Source organism: Schistocerca americana, chromosome 1 (genome assembly GCF_021461395.2).
Source record: "Schistocerca americana isolate TAMUIC-IGC-003095 chromosome 1, iqSchAmer2.1, whole genome shotgun sequence".
Taxonomy (NCBI): Eukaryota; Metazoa; Arthropoda; class Insecta; order Orthoptera; family Acrididae; genus Schistocerca; species Schistocerca americana.
The window spans coordinates 548284838-548298369 of record NC_060119.1 but is presented as its reverse complement, the minus strand read 5'-3'; positions in this window follow the sequence as shown (position 1 = coordinate 548298369).

Sequence of the window (13532 nt, the reverse complement as noted above, 5' to 3'; positions counted from 1 at the left end):
GGGGGAGTTAAAGCTGTGAGGAGGGATCGTGAGTCGTGCTTGAGTAGCACTTGCCCGCGAAAGAGTTCGAGTGTCGCTCCGACACACAGTTTCAATCTGCCACGATGTTTCATATCAGCGCACACTCCACTGCGGAGTGAAAATTTCATTCTTCAAGCGACTTGTTGAATCCATACCACGTCGAGCTGCTGCACTATGCCGGGAAAAAGGAGATTCGACACGACATTAAGGAGGTACCGGTATGCTAAGACTTTCATCATTCAGTGTACGTTCTCTAGTGTCTTGCCATCTTATCACGAGGTTAGAATTCGCTTTCACAGCTTTCATATCCTCTTCTCGAACTTTCCACATCACTATCGCTTAGTTATTATCATCACTAGCATCATAACTATGTATTAGTGTTACAACAGTATCCTTTTCTAACCGGTGATAATATTTTTTGACTATAATAGATACCAGGAAAAATGAAAACGATTCATCGTCTACACCAATAACACATCACCAAGAACAGTTCGTCGTAACTTTATCTCAGCCAGTCGCATTATACCAGCAGGCTAGATTACCAATCGACGACCCATCTGACACATCACTACACAAATAACTTCACAAAATGCAGCGTCACACGCACACACACTGCACCGTCCCTACTGGTTTCGACTGACGTAGCGGCAGGCAAAGGTCGAATTCGGCATGGCATACCTTGTAGTCTCTAATGGACGACTGCAGAGGTTTGCAGATAAACGAATATCACCGGTGCAATAAGGGATCTTTAAATGATCCCTCACAAAACTGTGGTGTAAATGTGTTTGTTCGAGCCCAAATACTATCTCAGCCAGCCAATTACCAAAAATGGACATTTATTTTTATTCATTCGCCCTCTTGTGAGTTCCTTCTCCACAATGTAGGTGCAGAGTATGTGCTATTCAGACGGTTGCAAAAGCATTTACGCACTTTCTCGCCAGTGTACCGTGTTGCGAAAGATAGTGGTAAAGTTTTACGTGAAGGCGGCGGTACATTAAAGGCACAAGGAAAAAGTCCACCTCAGGACGTGCGCACACTATCAACCCTTCTGTTTTGTTGTCGTGTAAAGCAAACGTCTTTCCTCGTGACGAGTGTGAGATGAATCTACAACGTTTGTCAGCTGGTATGACTCAAGGACGTAAATTTCCCGTGACCATTGTTAGGTTGTCTGAGACAAGGTATAGGATGCGGTATACGACAGGCGGTGCAGTAGAAAATTTACTTTTCTGATGACATTATCTCGATTCAGAAGAGGATGACTGGCTGATTTTGACTTTGAGATTTACTCGTTTACGGGCATAGAAAGGGTTATAATTTCGCTGGCACTTAGATTTGGAATGATTTCTTGAATCACATTCGAGCAGACTGTTAAGCCGTGCTGATGTTGCCACACCTCTGTATTCACATACTTTGTGACAGAAAACCAATAAGAAACCTCAGGTTGTGTCATCTTCTTGTTTATTAGTATAAGTTTCGTTTGAATTGATGCGACGATTCTTATTCTTGGCCGGTACCGGGTGATCGAACATTTTTGTGCAAAAAACGCGATACCGAGTTCGCTATGCTGAATGTTTCACAGATCAGCAAGTATTGTCCTCTATCCTTCAATAAAGTGTACTAACGATATTCACAGTTTTTGTTGTGGTTTTCAGTCCGAAGAGTGGTTTGATGCAGGCTCCACGCTAGTCTACCCTGTGCAAGCCTCTCTGTCTCTGCATCACTACCACATCCCATAGCTGTTTGAACTTGCTTACTGAATTCAAGCCTTCATCTCACTCTACAGTTTTTACCCCCAGACTTACTTCCATTACCAAACTGACGACCCATTCAGGCCTTAGCATGTGTCCTATCAACTGATCCCTTCATTTGTCAGCCCCCGGTAGCTGAGTGGTCAGTACTACAGAATGTCAATCCAAAGGGCCCGTGTTCGATTCCCGGCTGGGTCGGATAATTTCTCCGCTCAGGGACTGGGAGTTGTGTTGTCCTAATCATCATCATTTCATCCCCATCGAAGCGCAAGTCGCTGAACTGGCGTCAAATCGAAAGACTTGCAGCCGGAGAATGGTCTACCCGACGGGAAGCCCCAGTCACACGACATTTACATTTTATCCCTTCCTTTAGTCAAGTTATGCTTCAAATTCTTTTTTTCCATTTACACTCAGTACCTCCTTAATAGTTATGCGATCTACTCATGTAGCTTTCAACAGTCTTCTACACATCTCAAAGATTTCTAAACACCTTTTGTCTGAAATTCTTACTGCCCAAGTTTCATTTTCGCACAAGGCTAAACTCCGTAGAAATACCTTCATAAATTACTTTCCACCACTTAAATTTTCACTCGATGTTCAGAAATTTCACGAATGGTTCTCTTGCTAAAGCTATACTGCATATTATGTCCTCTCTGCTTCGGCCATCGTCAGTTATTTCGCAGCCTAAATAGCAAAAGTCATCTACTACTTTTAGTGTCTCCTGTGCTAGTCTAATTCTATCAGTATCACCGATTATCGCCCATTACCCTTGTTTCGCTTTTGTTGATATTCGTCTCACATCGTCTTCCCAAGATGCTATCCACTCCGTTCAATTGCTCTTCAAGTCTTTCGCCGACTCTGACGGTATAGCAATTTAATAGGCAACCTCAAAGTTTTATTTCTTCTCCATGAACTTTTAATTCTCTTTCCATATTGTTCCGTGGTTTTTCTTTATTGACTGATAAACATACAGATTGAATTACTTTGGGGGTTGACTAAAATCCTGTCTCACTCCCTTCAAAACCACAGCTTCTCGTTCATGTCCTTCGACTCCTACAATTGCCGTCTGGTTCCTTACCAAGTTGTAAATAAACTTGCGCTCCCTGTATTTTACCTCTGATACCTTCGGAATTTCAGAGCGTATTGTAGTCAACATTATAAAAAGCTTTTTCTTAAATCTACGAATGCTATACACATATGTTTGCAATCTAAGGTAAGACGCCGGCAGCGGTAGCCGAGCGGTTCTAGGCACTTCAGGCCGGATCCGCGCGACTGCCACGGTCACAAGTTCGAATCCTGCCTCTGGCATCGATGTGTGTGATGTCCTTAGGTTAGTTAGGTTTAAGTAGTTCTAAGTTCTATGGGGCTGATGACCTCAGAAATTAAGTCCCATAGTGCTCAGAGCCATTTTTGAGTGAGTATTCATTTACAGTTGTTACAAGGGCTATTATGTAATAAAGCTCAACAGTTGGAGCTATCACCTGTCTACCACACTGAGGAGGCTGCCCCAAGTGTAACATCTACATCTACATCATACTCCTCGAGCCACCTAATGGTGTGTGGCGGAGGGTACTTTCGGTACCACTATCTGATCCCTCCAATCCTGTTCCACTCGCGAATAGTGCGTGGGAAAAATGTTTGTCGGTAAGCCTCCGAATTGGCTCTAATTTCTCGAATTTTCCCCTTGTGATCAATAGGCGAGATGTATGTGGGGGGAAGTAATATGTTGTCTGACTTCTCCTGAAAAGTGCTCTCCCGAAATTTCATTAGTAAATCTCTCCGTGATGCACAACCTGTCTCTTGTAACGTCTGCCAGTGGAGTATGTTTAGCATCTCCGTAACGCTCTCTCGCCAGCTAAACGATCCCGTGACGAAACGCGCCGCTTTTCGTTGGATCTTCTCTATCTCCTCTATCAGTCCTACCTGATAGGGATCCCAGATAGATGAACAATACTCAAGAGTCGGGCGGACAAGCGCCTTATAAGCCACTTCTTTCGTGGATGAGTTACATTTCATTAAGATTCTTCCGATGAATCTGAGTCTTGCGTCTGCTTTTCCCACTATCTATTTTATATGGTCATTTCACTTAAGGTCGCTCTGGATAGTTACGCCTAGATATTTTACGGCAGATGCTGTCTCCAGCTGTGTGTCATCAATAGTGTAGCTGTACAGTAGTGGATTTCTTTTCCTATGCGTGCGCAATATGTTACATTTATTTACGTTCAGGGTCAACTGCCAGAGTATGCTCCATTCATTTATTTTCTGTAGGTCGTTCTGCAAAGTCTTAGTATCTTCTGGCGTTGCTACTTTGGTATAGACAACTGCATCATTTGCGAATAGTCTTAAAGAGCACCCGACGCTTTCTACTAGATCGTTTATATCTATAGTGAACAGCAACTTCACTTCCCTGTGGTACTCCGAATATTACCTTTACGTCCGTCGATTTAGTTCCGTTAAGAGCGACGTGTTGAGTTATATCTGCAAGAAAATCTCGAATCCAATCGCAGGTCTTTTCCGATACTCCGCAATCTCGTATTTTTTTTTCATTAAACGGCAATGCGGGACGGTGTCAAATGCCTTACTGAAACCAAGGAGCACGGCATCAACCTGAGAGCCGTTGTCCACTGCGCTGTGGATCTCATAGAGGAACAGAGCGAGCTGAGTTTCGCAGGATTTCTGTTTGCGGAATCCGTGTTGATTTTTATAGAGAAGCTGTTCATTTTCCAAAAGCTTCATAATTCTTGAGCATAAAACGTGTTCCATAATTCTACAACAAATCGACGTTAACGATATAGGTCTATAATTGCGTGAATCTGTCTTACGACCTTTCTTAAAAAGGGAATGAGCGGCGCTTTCTTCCAGCCGTTAGGTCTCTTTCGTTGCCCAAGCGGTCTACGATAAATTACAGCTAGAAAGGAAGCAAGTTCTTTCGCACAATCTTTATAGAATCTTATAGGTATCTCATCTGGTCCCGAAGCCTTTCCACTACTAAGAGATTGTAGCTGCTTTTCAATTCCGCGATCGGTTATCTCAGTATCTGCCATTTCGACGTTCGCACGAATGTTGAAAGGAGGGACAGTGTTATGATTTTCCGCGGTGAAACAGCTTCAGAAGACCGAATTCAGTATATCTGCCTTCTCTCTGTTATCTTCAGTTTCGGTGCCGGTGCGGTCGCTGAGAGAATGAATAGATGTTTTCGATCCTCTTACTGATTTTACATACGACCAAAATGTCTTAGGGTTTTTACTCAGGTCGGTTGACAACGTCTTCCTTTCACTCAGTTTCGCTTCGTTCAGCTTTTGTTTGTCAGCTAGCTTCTTACTTATCTTGAATCTGAGATGAAGTGCTCTTTGTTTAAGTAGCGCTTTTCTGATACAGCTATTGAACCATGGTGGATCTTTCCCATCCCTTAAAACCTTACTCGCAACATACTTGTCTAGGGAATATTGAACGATGCCTTTGAATTGTTTCCATTTGTTTTCCACATCTTCGTCCTCATCACTGAATATTTAATGCTGACTGGTGAGATATTCTGAAATTTGTATCCTGTCACCATTGCTGAGCAAATATATCTTCCTACCTCTCTTAACATTCCTTGTGGGACCCGTCGGCATAGATGCTGTCATAGCCTTATGATCACTGATACCTTTATCTACCTTAACTAAATGGTTCAAATGGCTCTGAGCACTATGGGACTTAACATCTGAGGTCATCAGTCCCCTAGAACGTAGAACTAATTAAACCTAACTAACCTAAGGACATCACACACATCCATGCCCGAGGCAGGATTCGAACCTGCGACCGCAGCAGTCCCGCGGTTCCGGACTGCAGCGCCTAGAACCGCACGGCCACCGCGGCCGGCGCTCTACATTAACTGATTAGATAAGTTCAGGTCTGTTTGTTGCCAGGAAGTCTAAGACGTTACCCTCACGGGTTGGTTCTCTAATTGTCTCCTCAAGGCAATTTTCGGACAAGACATCCAGAGCCATTCCACAGGATTCCCTGTCTCTGTCACCAGTTTTGATGGCCTAACACTCCCAATCTATACCTGGCAAGTTGAAGTCACACCCTATTACAACGACTTGATCAGGAAAATTACTAATGACATTCTGCAAGCTCTATCTGAAGCGCTCTACAACTACAGATCCAGACCCAGATGGTCTATAAAAGCACCCGATCACCATCTTTGATGGTTTTTTGATACTGAGTTTCAACCAGATTAATTCACATTCGGAATCCGTGATCACCTCGTTAGATTTTATCGATCTTTTTACTGCAATAAACACGCCGCCACCATTGGCGACTAACTTAGGATTTCGTTGTCATTGATGTTTGGTTTCCACCAGCTTTCTGTTCCCTATACAATATGTGCATTATAACCTTCAGTTAGCGATACTAATTCCGGGACCTTTCCTTGGATGCTCCTACAATTTACTAAAATCATATTAATCTTTTCTATCTCGGATCTTGGAGGACCAAGATTCTCTGAGGTCGCTGTGGCTTATTTAACAGGCAAATCGTCTTTGATCCCATGCGCACGCCACACGCACCCCGCTACGCTATTAGCCTCTTCCTGATTGTAGTGCACTCCTGACCTATTAAGGGGAACCCTACAATTCTGCCCCCGATAGCGGAGGTCGAGAAATTCGCATCCAATACCGTCGCAGAGTCGTCTGGGCCTCTGGTTTAGACCTTCCACTCTGCTCCAAACCAGAGGTTCAAATGGCTCTGAGCACTATGGGGCTTAACATCTGTGGTCATCAGTCTCCTAGAACTTAGAACTACTTAAACCTAACTAACCTAAGGACATCACACACATCCATGCCCGAGACAGGATTCGAACCTGCGACCGTAGCAGTCCCGCGGTTCCGGACTGAGCGCCTGAACCGCTAGACCACCGCGGCCGGCCCCAAACCAGAGGACCGCGATTAACGCTGGGTACGGTGCTACAAATAGACAGCTTAGCCTGCACGCCGCGTGCCTTGCTAGTTGCGTTCACCGAATCAGCCAGCCACCTAAAGGAGCCGAGGATGGCCTCAGAACCCAAGCGGCAGGCGTTATTCGTGCCGACATGTGCCACTACATGCATCAGGTTGCACCCAGCGCGCTCGATGGCCGCCGGCAGGGCCTCCTCCACCTCACGGATGAGACCTTCCGGCAAACGTACCGAGCGCACACTGGAATTCTTTCTCGTCTTGCCTGCTATCTCCCTGAGGGGTTCCATCACCCGCCTAACATTGGAGCTCCCAATGACTGGCAGACCCACCCTCTGTACTTGTCCGGACTAGGCAGGAAAATCGACCGCTGGCCGAACCGGAGAGGCATCCCGTGCTGGCTCAGAGTGGTCATCAACACTGGGAAGCACCTCGTACCTGTTACAAAGACGTAGGCAACCAGCCGCACTGCCTGCTCCCTCTTTCGCCTTCCACCCAGTGACTCGCGAACCCACCACTGTCTGCCACCCACTCTGGAGTGAGGACGGACCTTCACATGTTGCGTATCGGAAGCCGCGGTGACGTCCGGGTCCCAGGGGATTCCAGTGACACCAAAGGTGTCGCACGTCTCGTCACTGGCGACCCGACGTCACGGCAACTTCGAGCATTAGCTAGAAGCTTGTCTCCGGCAGCCAAAGCAGCTTCCAGCTGTTTATGGACAGCGGCCAACTCTCCTTGTGTCCGCTCACAACAAGCACAGTCCCTAGCCACTGTGTGTAAAATAGGTATAAGGTCTCAAATGGCACTACTGAGTTTAGCCGGCCGCGGTGGTCTCGCGGTTCTAGGCGCGCAGTCCGGAACCGTGCGACTGCTACGGTCGCAGGTTCGAATCCTGCCTCGGGCATGGATGTGTGTGATGTCCTTAGGTTAGTTAGGTTTAAGTAGTTCTAAGTTCTAGGGGACTGATGACCACAGCAGTTGAGTCCCATAGTGCTCAGAGCCCTTTGAACCCCCCTACTGAGTTTGAAAATATACCAAAGGAGAAGCAACACTAAAAGTTGGTGTGCAGATTTCTCACTGAACTCTGAGACCGTAAGCTATTAAACAGAAATAAATTTCTCTACACGGAAAATTTACACTAGAAAGCCGCCCTACACAAGCATATTCGCAAGACAGACGCAAAAAACAAAAACTTCGATTAATTTTCTAACCGCTAGTCTGCACAGTAAAATACACACGTACAGTTCACTTCTTTGCAGAAGCCCGTGAACAAAAAAACCAAGACTAAATTAATTTACAGTTTATCACACAAGGGCTGCTGCTGCTCTGCTGCGCGTCTCTCGGCTCGGCGGCTGCCGCTACCATGTTGTCAATAAGTATTCGACAGTGTCAGTGTCCATTATCAATGGCTGGAATACTTTCTGCATCTTGAGGGTACCGAATGCAGCACCATATCCTCGGCTCTGTCAACGTCTGATGAGGCACACGGTGTTAAACTGGCTTCGTCTGTAAGATAAATGTGTCGCCTAGATGTTATGAAACTTCAGATACTTCAACACAAGTCAAGAAATGCATTTCAGCAGATTTAAACATGATCAGTTCTACTCCATCAGACGTATTGACACCCGTCTTGCAAGGTGTACTGTGGACGCGGGGTAAGTGGTTCCACTCGGTGCAGCCCGCTCTACAAATGCCAGCAATTCTAAATGGAAGAGATATATGCAGTGTACCAGTGACACAGTCAATTATGCGAGAAGTGCAATGGTTTTATACTGATTCATTAAAATTCACCACCAAGTGACTACAGCATCGTTACATAGATCTACAATTTGCAGCCAACTACAGAAAGCAACGAGATGCCACATTTACTAGTCCAATTCCATTGCCATCAACACTACATAGGTCACTGACAACATAACACTAACAAATGGAACACTTATCAGCCATTGTGTAATGACTTAAAATTGATGTAAGCACTGGAAAAAACAAATTTTTGTTAATTTTTAAACTATTAATAATCTTCAAAATAAACAAGGTGTTTCATAAAAGTACCAGGATTCCCAAATTGATCCATCAGAGAAAAAGTTTGGCAGTCCCTGGTTTATATACACGTATTTTACACGAAAGTTCACTTAACAATTGTAAGTAAGTACTCGTCCAATAGATTGAAAATAGCTCAACTCTATAAAAAAGAGCTCAGAGATTGAAAATAGCTCCACTTCATAAAAAAAGAGCTCAGGGTGGTTATTTTGTCTAGTTCTATAAGAGAACTGGACAGGAAATGCTGGGAAGATACAGTTTGTCTCTAAACTGAAAAGCGAGCAGCACTCGTGGTGGAAGAAGTCACCATTCCTGGAAGAACGCTGCTACTTCCGCACAGGATAATAACTATCAATCAATTTCCCTTCTAGCAGTGTTGAACAGTGTGCAGGGATTTACGTACAATCCGTCCATGTGCTTTTCTTGCGTTCGTATGCTTAGCAGCTCATATTTGTGTACAATGTAGTGTTAACGCTCTATATGGAAAATTAATGCCTCGTCCCGGGAGTCTGCACACTGCGTCATCTACATCTACATCTACATGGTTACTATGCAGTTCACACTTAAGTGCTTGGCAGAGGGTTCATCGAACCATTTTCATACTAATTCTCCACCATTCCACTCTCGAATGGCGCGTGGGAAAAAGGAACACCTAAATCTTTCCGTTCGGGCTCTGATTTCTCTTATTTTATTTTGATGATCATTTCTCCCTACGTAGGTGGGTGTCAACAAAATATTTTCGCATTCGGAAAAGAAAGTTGGTGATTGAAATTTCGTAAATAGATCTCGCCGCAAAGAAAACCGCCTTTGTTTCAGTGACTGCCGCCCCAACTCGCGTGTCATATCAGTGACGCTCTCACTCCTATTTCGCGATAACACGAAACGGGCTGCCCCTCTTTGCACCCTTTCGATGTCCTCCGTCAATCCTACCTGGTAAGGATTCCACACCGCGCAGCAATATTCCAGCAGAGCACGGACAAGTGTAATGTAGGCTGTCTCTTTAGTGGGTTTGTCGCATCTTCTAAGTGTTCTGCCAACAAAGCGCAGTGTTTGTTTCGCCTTCCCCACAATATTATCGACGTGGTCTTTCCTATTTAAGTTGCTCGTAATTGTAATTCCTAGGTAATTAGTCGAAGTGACAGCCCTTAGATTTGTGCTATTTATCATATACTCAAAATTTATCGGATTTCTTTTAGTACCCATGTGGATGACCACGCATTTTTCTTTGTTTAGTGCCAATTGCCACTTTCCGCACCATACAGAAATTCTCTCTATATCATTTTGTAAATGGAAGTGATCGTCTGATGATTCATAAGGCGAGCTTCGGAAGGGTCGGTTTAACTTTGTGAAAGACACTGTCGTTGCTTTTTGTGACGTAGTACGATAGAGAGAAAGGGGAATTGCCTGCAGTGGGGAACTGCCTTTATTTTGCAGACCTACGAAGGAGGGAAGTGTATGACGACAATCTAACAACCTACCTCCCATCACATTTTTAACCTCCAGCCCACGCATTTCCACACTGTTACAAGCCCCGAACACTATTTACCTCTTATACGGTTCTACTACACTTAGATGTGGTACACACATGTATTATTTATTCTTAACCCACTTCACTTAACGACTAAACATTAAGTTTTATACCATGAAAACACTATTTTTAATAATCTGCGATTCCTTCATCCCCTGCAACGCGGAAACAATTAGTCCTACAGAAAAAAATGAATAGGATCTATTTTGTAGGAAATTCATTTAGTTTAATTTTGCTCTGGGAAACCTTTTCTCTAGAAGCCGTGATTTTAGATATGGCCCAGAAAAACCTAAAAAAGTGACCTTTACACGCACCCTTCTTCCACCGCTTATCTCATTTCTCTTACTCCCAATTATTTACGTCTTTTTCGATTTATTCTCAATCCGTATTCTACTTTCGTTAGACTGTTCATTCCATTCAAAAGGTGCTATCTTCTTCTTGACTTTCGCTTAGGACAGCAACGTCATCTGTCAATCTTAGCATAGACATTGTAGAGACTGGTCTGTAGCAGATATATGGGATGAATAAAACTAGGGGAATCACTGCTTATCACCGTTCCCCAATCAGGCAGGTAGCGCTATTCATCTGATAACCTATTGTACCAGGGCAGTGAAGACGTCGGGCTTCTTCTTCTTGTAGATGTTTCATCACCTAGTTATTTTTTGTGGTAAGTTCCTATGGGATCAAACTGCTGAGGTCATCGGTCCCTAGGCTTACACACCACTTATTCTAACTTAACTTGCGCTAAGGACAACACACACCCATAACCATGACAAGGCGCCCTATACCACCTGGCTATAGCGAGCGGCTACTAGTTATTGGCTTAATTTAAAGAAAATGGGACAGTGGAAAAGCTACAGATAAACGATAGTAAATAAATGCGATTACATATGAAGAGGCCTATATATTACAGGAAGCCAAAAAATATTCGAGGTAGCCTGTGACGGTGTTCTGTGGCATACATCCACAATTCTGAGTGACTTCCCGGGAAGCCGCCTTGCGAGATGACAAGAAATTAATCTGAAATCACATCAAAAGACAATGAAATATCTAAACGAGAATGTGTCCTGTCCCTAGAGAGCCCCAGGATGGTTGACTGAAACGAATCAAGAAACTGTGGAATGCTAGACATAAGTGCCACATTACGTGCAAAGAGATAAAGGTCGAGGAACAGAGCGCAACAAACGCTGTTGTATTATTGTACCCACAATATTCCTTATACTGGATCTGAGAGTTTCGCCCAGTATGACCTATCAAACTCTACACATTTAATCTTGTACACGCCGGAATTATTTTATTTTTTCTCTTTTTGCCATGCTTGGTTTTATGTCTTCATCTGTGCACCATTTACCCTTCATTCCGACGTGCCACATCTACATTTTATGGAAAGAATTTGCCGTTTTGCACCAATCAAATTTGTTTTAAAATTATGATACAAAGTGACAGCATGCAACTATGGCTTAGTAAACGACAGTCAACTGACTGTTCCGTTAGGACAGGTTACTCGCTAATTATGGAATATGGTACATTATACAACTTTTGTACTGTAATTAGATTGATTTTTTTAGTTTTGTTGATACAGGGTTAGAATACAATTGGAATTTACACTCAAGCGCCAAAGAAACTGGTATAGGCATGCATATTCAATTACAGAGATATGTAAACAGGCAGTACGGCACTGTGGTCAGCTACGCCTATATAAGACAAGTCTCTGGCGCAGTTACTAGATCGGTTACTGCTGCTACAATGGCAGGTTATCAAGATTGAAATGAGTTTGAGCGTGGTGTTACAGTCGTCGCATGAGCGATGGGACACAGCATCTCCGAGATAACGATCAAGTGGGGATTCATCCTTATGACGATTTCACAAGAGAACCATGAATATCAGGAATGACGACTGAGGAGAATCGTTCAACAACACAGTTGCACCCTTCCCCAAACTTCTGCAGACTTCAATGCTGGGACATCAACAAGTGTCAGCGTGCGAACCATTCAATGAAATATCATCGATAAGGGCTCTCGGAGCCGAAGGCCCACTGGTGTACCATTGATGACAGCACGACACAAAGCTTTAAGCCTCTCCTGAGCCCGTCAACACCGACGTTGGACTATTGATGCCTGGAAACATGTTGCCTGGTCTGACGAGACTCGTTTCAAATTGTATCGAGCGGATGGACGTGGACAAGTATGGAGACAACATCATGAATCCATGGACCCTGCATGTCACCAGGGGACTGTTCAAGCTGACGGAGGCTCTGTAATGGTGTGGAGCGTGTGCATTTGGAGCGGTATGGGACCCCTGATACGTCTAGATACGCCTTGACAAAAGATGTGGATTTCGCTCAGAGATTTTATTTTTGAGGATTTGTTATTTAGAGACTCCTTGATTAAGTTAGTTGTTTTCTTGTCCACTCCTAACTAGTGTAGTACATTAAACAGCGTGGTGTGGTCATAACTGCACTAGTTCGCGAAATTTATGGACAAAATAACTTTCGCACAATGTGTCACTGCCAAGTATCACAGCTGATGAAACTTGGACCGTACGTAGAACAAACTACTGCTTTATATTACAGAAGTTACGGTACTTGGCAATGACGCATCATGCATATGTTACTTTCGTCTTTAAATTTACCACACCAGTGTTTTTATATTCTACGTACTGACACGTTCCACACCTAAGCGACTTGCTCGACCATGTGGAGCTAGAAAACACATATGTGAGCATTTACAGTTTACGAGCCAGTGAGCACATTCTTCCTGTCGAGTTTCCACAGTTTTTTACTACATCCATTAATGTTATGTTGTCCTACAGCGGCTGCGAAACTTACGAGCTAGGAGAGTGATGGTCCCTCCTTCACGCCTGGTTGGCGCCTGGCGTGCAACCATGACAAAGGAGAGTGAGTCACTCGCGGAAGCCTATGAGAGGGGGCAGCCTCAGTGGGCACACACACACACACACACACACACACACACAGCTTTTCCCTCCGGTTCACTTGTGACTGTCGGTCGCGGCGACCAGTTAACGACTCTTCCAGGAACCGCAGTGCGTACGCCCTGCTTGAGTCACGGCAGCAAAAACTTCCCAGCAAGGGCGCCGTGAGTACTGCGCTGGAAAATGTGTCATTCTAAGGATACATAGTTCGCCGGAGTACAACGTACTTCCTGTTCTCAGACAATTATGTACAGCTTATACACGAACCAAATGGGACGAACGACGAGCAATGTATCAGAGTTATCAAAGGCACTTGAACAAAATTTCAGT